This window comes from Aulonocara stuartgranti, assembly GCF_965226115.1.
Source record: "Aulonocara stuartgranti genome assembly, chromosome: 13".
NCBI lineage: Eukaryota > Metazoa > Chordata > Actinopteri > Cichliformes > Cichlidae > Aulonocara > Aulonocara stuartgranti.
In genome coordinates, this window is record NC_138949.1 from 6,304,374 (window position 1) to 6,310,468 (window position 6,095).

The 6,095-nt window shown below is 46.7% G+C and overlaps 1 protein-coding gene across 1 annotated transcript in view; it reads right to left on the reverse strand.

Annotated features, from left to right (window-relative positions):
- bcl11aa (BCL11 transcription factor A a) overlaps positions 1 to 5,685 on the reverse strand; it is a 59,486-nt gene extending 53,801 nt beyond the window's left edge. Inside the window, exon 1 of the mRNA XM_082558113.1 lies at positions 4,794 to 5,685. The gene's annotated coding sequence lies outside the window, so the exon portion shown is untranslated. The remainder of the gene's footprint in view (positions 1 to 4,793) is intronic.
- Between the last annotated feature and the right edge of the window lie 410 nt (positions 5,686 to 6,095).

The following is a 6,095-nucleotide window of genomic DNA, read 5'->3' on the forward strand; positions in this document are numbered from 1 at the left end:
GGGGGGGGGTATCAGACAGAGCGATGCGTGTGTTAAAATGACAGACAGCAGCTATCCGGTTGCAGTGAACAGGACAAACTGGTCGGGCAGCCAAAGAAGCACAGGCACCGTCTATAACCTGGGTGGCTTCACATGCGCAAAGTGGGCTGTATCACTGCTGACCTCCCGCAGTAATAATGATCACAATAATCATAAAACACACACTCGTGTTTTGGAACAGTGTTAAAGTGTCAGACTCCAAAAACCTAAAAAGTTTAAGAAATTATTTACACGAACGTTGTTTTATGACTGTTTAAGTGAGTGAGGCAGACTGTACAGCACACTGATGCGCGATCATTTACACCAGCCTGACTTAACAAGGTCAGAGGAAATCAAAGCCTTCACTCCAACTTACAAACAGGGTTTGATTTTTAGTACTGATTGGTTTTAAGAAACTGCTTCGTGTCCTGAAGATCATGCCGGGGTTATTCACGCGAGCGTCACGCACACTGTGCAGAACTTTAACAGAGACATGAGCGTGTATTTTGAGTGGGGGTGTGGGGAGTATGTGCCCACACACGATGAGCACTACAGGGTCAACCCATTGCTTTCTTTCTCCCTATCCAAACTGAAGCCTCTCGCCACCGGCGGGGCAGTTAGTGCCCGCTGTAACAACTTTGAGATGAGCCTTAGGTTCGAGCTGCTTACGGTGCGCAGGGGAGGGTGTTTTGCTGCTGCTGGTGGTGGTGGAGGGTGGAGAAGAGGAGAAGGAGGAGGAAGAGGAGGAAGAAAAAGAAGAGGAGGAGGAGGGGGGAGAGCTTGTAAATACTCTGGTAATAAAGGGGGTTTGGTGATAGAACGGCAGCAAAGACGCGACTCCGCCGGTTTGTTCGGAGGACGCACAGAGGAGAGAGTACCGCCGGGGCCGGGCGGAGGAACCGGAGAAGGAGATCGCTGCGGTATGCCGGGAGGGGGAAGAGAGGCAGACGGAGAGGATCTCCCGGGGAAAAGAAGCTCGCGAAGCACCAGCGGCTGCTGAGCGGGAGGAGAGAGGAGGATCCGGCGGCTGCTTCTGGAGACCCGGAGATACGCGCACTGACCGCAGAGGACGCGCACTTAATACCGAGGGGGTGGTGGAGGTGGAGGGAGGCAAGGCAGAAAGGAGGAGGAGGAGGAAGAGGGGGGTGGGGGGGGGGGGAGAAAAAGAAGAAGAGGAGGCGGAGGTTCAGCGTGACCAGTGAGTGAAAAATTTCTGCAGGTTGCAACTCGCTGCGTGGCTTATTAGACCGACCGGTAGCGAGGCGAGAGAGTGTGTGTGTGTGTGTGTGTGTGTGTGTGTGTGTGTGTGTGTGTGTGTGTGTGTGTGTGTGTGTTTGTGCCGGGGGCGCGTGCACGACGATTATCCCACATAGGGTGATTATCCCGTTTGCGAGCGTGTGGTGAAGTTGAGGCAGATTTAAAGCTGAGCGGAGCAGACGGGTTTGATTTACTGCTCAGAGTTTGATACGAAACAGGAGAGCAGCAGTAAACTACAACATCTGCGTTATTGTTTAAAAGTACAATAATAATAATTATAAAATAATCATAATAATAATCCGTGTTACGAGCTATTCTGTGTGAGTGTAAATAAGAGATTTGTGGATTATTTAATCCAGCGTGTCAGATTTTAACTGTAACCCGTGTGTGTATGTACGTTTGCGTGGATTAAAATATCACAGTAAGTGACATTTAGTTATTTATCTATTGTAGGCAGGCAGTGAAAAGCAAAGGAATTCAGTGACGACGGAGAGAGGCATAAACCTTTCATTCTTCTGTCTTCACGGAGCGCGTTTTGTTTTGTTTTCTTAGGCGTTACGTGGACGTTCATTGTGGATTCCCGGGTTTAGTTTGTGCAGTTAGGGATACGTTTGTAGCGATTTGTTGTTAGAAATGTACTCTTTTCCCCCCTGAGGTGTGCATTGATCATTCAAAAGCTGCGTTAAAAAACAAACAAACTCCGTGCTGAATGTTTCCTCTCTGAAAGCGTTAAACACGGGTTAAAGGTGCCTCTCATTTGATAAATGACTTGGTCCGTTTCAAAGTGGGATAAACCGGGCTGGGTGGAGTTGGGGTGAAGTGGGGTTGTTTCGCTCTCGGTCCGGGGCATCTGGTATCCTGGGTGGCCTGTTGCTCGTGCTGGCGACAGGCGGCCACCGCTTCCACTAAACCTGATCCTGTAACTGTAGAAGGTGACACGCGGAGGTGCACCTGAGTGAGAGAGAGGAGCGGAGAGAGAGAAAACATCCAGGAGCAAGCTGGGAATCTGTCACGTGACTGATCACTGTGGACAGGTTGTTCTAACTTCCTGATCAGCGTCTTTTTGTTTTGTTTTTTTGTTTTGGGGCGGGAGGGGGGGGGGGGGGGTGAAAATTGGCTCCGTGTGATAAACTCTTCGCTTCAGCTTTGCGCGCACAGTGGGGCACGAATGTGACGTTAAACGTGGTTGTAAACAGGCCCGGACCATCAGCGTCCTCTGTCACCCGCACTTATTTAAGAAGGTTTTGTTTTTGTGTTGTTCATTACCCCCGCGCGCAGATCCGAGAACGCCAACCTTGACCTCTGTCTACACCCATCTCCATCTGTCGGCAACAAAGAATGTGTCTTCCTCTTCCTCCTCCTCTGCTCCCGTACATACACTAAGTCACGGTGGGACATTGATCAAAGCCCGCAGCGGTGCTCGGACTCGGGGAGTGAGCCAGGGGGGGGGGGGGGGGGGGATATGTAAATGTTCGGCGCGTCGCCTGATTCCGTCATAAATCAGTCAGGCTGCACGTTTAATGCTGCAGCAAGAGTGTGTGTGTGTGTGTGTGTGTGTGTGTGTGTGTGTGTGTGTGTGTGTGTGTGTGGCTCACTGAGGTCCATATTTAATCTTTTATTACATCTCTGTGTTTAAAGTAAGTGTGTGTGTGTGTGGGGGGGGGGTGTCAGGTGCGTGCGCGCAGATAAAGAGCAGACAGCAGGATGTTAGCTGCTCCGTATGTAGGCCACACGCCGCCTTTTTTAACTTCACAGTTTCGCGCTCAGCACTTTTATTCTCCGAGCACACCTCAGTACGCACTCTCTCACACACACCGGGTGACCGGACACTGGAGCACTTTGACGGGGGGAGGGGGCGTCAGATCGGCGGTGGTCACATGCGCGCCTTCCTTTGCACGCACGACAGCTCCGGGAAAATTGAGGTACTGGGGGCGCATTTCAATATATGGAAATGACCGGGGGTGGGGTGGGGTGCGTGAGTGTGAATGTGGGGGGGCTCCGGAGATAAATCAGCTCCACACACACCCCCTCCGTCCTTTTCCACGCTCCTTTTTATCCGTTTCTCTCCTCCTCTCTCCTGCTTTGATGCTTTTTTAAAAAACAATCTTAATTATCCAGAATCCTGTGCGTAAGAACGTGCGATGTAAACCGGCCTCACACACACTTACAAGGTTCCACCGGACACGTTCCACACGCGTATGCGGCCTAAAACGCTCCCGCTTGTGTAAATGAAAGGATCCGATCTCCATCCTGCCAGTAACACGAGCACACACACCCGAACAATTCGCGCTCGGCTGTTTCCTGAATTTACACACAAGTGCGGAATTATTTAGAGAAGTCAAACCTTTCCATTAATTTCCATTAATTGTTAACTCGGTTAGTACCTGCAAACCTGCTTCTCTTATTCGTTCTGTTCGTTCCTGAAACCACACACCAAACACGACAACAAACCATAAGAAAAAAAACACAGATAAAAAGCTCCAGATCCTGTAATTCTTTTTTTCTTCCTGTCCTTCTTTCTTTCTTTGCGGAGGAATTTCAGGCTCCAGTCCCCGCACATCCCCACGTATAGAGAGCATGCACACACACACACACCTTATTTTTTGATCCCACAAAGCTTTACAATAAGGCGAGCGGGTTGGATTTTTTTCTTTCCACAACGCGCCCATTATCACATCTGGAGATGTGCGCGCACGCCGTTGCGTCGGAGCGCTGGTATTAGATGAAATCGGGCGGGATTACACGGCTATAGAGCAAATTATCACCCCCCCCCCCCCCCCCCCCCACACACACACACACACACACACACACACACACACACACACACACACACACACACAACTTTAGATGCTTTCGTCCTCCCAATCTCCTTTTCGTGTGTGTGATGAGACGGTGAAGGTTCTCAGTCAAATTAAGGAGAGATGAGAGATTTTAAACTTCCGGTCAATGTTTAGGAGTCTGTTATTAATGTGTGGCTCACACCGGAAGCAGACATTTAGTGTGAGTTTTGCCGACCGATAAGGTCAACTGGGAACGCCTCAAAGGACCACAAACCATCCATCCACCTCCATTCACCCATCCTTAGCATACACAGGGGCGTTGATGGTGGCTAAGCCTAAATTGTTGTTAATTTTTCCCTAAATTGGTTCCTTTGGGGATGAACGACAGGAGGGGAACTGGGCACTCGGGACAGCCGAGTATTCGTCTGTCTCCGGGCCTGCAGATGCAGGGAGGGATGTCAGTAATGTCAGACTAGCACCATTTTAAGACTCGACTGCAGAAAGCTGACAAATAATCCAAAATCATTTGGAAAGTAATTTAGGACCAAGTATTATTGGAAACAGCTCACTGACTGACTCACACTGGAGGAAACATGCAAAACTAAACTCCAACAAACTTCAAAGCTGCTTTAAATGAAGAGCTGTATGGGTGCATGGTGTGTGTTTGGATGGTGTATGAGTGGACGGTGCTGATTAGGGTTCAAACAGCGACTAGCTTCGTCAGTCTCTGACACTCACCTTTTCCTGATCAGAATGAGCCCGGCAGCGCATGCGCTTGAAGTGAACGAAGCCTGGCTGATGTGTTTTATGTCGGGGTGAATAAAACCACAAACTCCATGATCGCTGTGACATAACAGCATAAAGACCGCCATTTAAATCAACAAGCTTCCAGTTGCGGTCGCTCGCCTTCTTTATTGTGTCCAAACAAGGACTCGAGCGCCCCCTTGTGTCCAATTGCGATCAGTATGAGAGCGAGTGAGAATATATAAGGGACCCCCGCTTTACAAAGCGCAGAGGGCCCGGAGACTCAGGATAGAAATATAATGGAGATTTATTTCAAATGAAAATAAATAAATACAAATAGTATTTGCTTTATTTGTTTTTGTTTTTTATCATATTAATAGTAGGAAAATACGTTTTGGACAAATAATTAGGTGATTTTACTTTCTGATAAAAACAGTTTTATTCATGTTTTTTGGGTTTGTTTTTTTTTAACGTAATATAAATATAAATTCACTGATGCCTCAAATCAATGAAATCATTCAAAGATTAGAAACTTAAGAAGAGAAGCAGCAGCGTGAGAGCTGCTGTTCAAGCAAGAACAAAGAATCTCAAATGTCGTTTTTGTTTAGTTTGTTTTTCAGGAATTTTTTTAAAGAAAAAAATAATAACAATAAAATAATAATAATAATAACAAATAAAACCTCAGAACTCAGAAATCTGGAAACAAAACCACAAACAAGCTCACCTTTCTGCTATCTGCTCATCTTCACTGAAAACACAGCTTAACGGTTAAATGAGCCGTTTATGATCATATTATTCTTATTAGATTTTTTAAAGCGCCTAATTTTAATTGTTTTGAAGGTTTTATAAATGAATATTTCAAGTAAAGGTATCTGTGCAGTGAGCTGTCAAATTGTGCTCTGAAAAATCTGTAAAAATATTTTATTATTATAATAAAATATTTTCAAATCTTTTATATACATTTTAAGTCTTGTATATTATTATTATTATTATTATTATTATTATTATTATTACTAAGAAATCGTGATCAGAGGCTAAATGATAGCATACGCCATAAATTGGGCCGCTCATCGGAGAGCTTGCAACGATAAATCCTGCTTTTTTCCTCTTTATTTTTTTTAAATGAATATCAATATTTTGCAAAACCCGCACAGAAAGAAGGGGTGTGAGGCAGAGGAGGCCAGTGCTGTACCCACAGCGGCGGTGCGGCCCGGCTGAAGGAGCGGGGAGCAGTGCGTAAGGACTGATCTCACGGCACCGACTTTCTAATGAGCTCTGGAGCGCTGACACACAGTC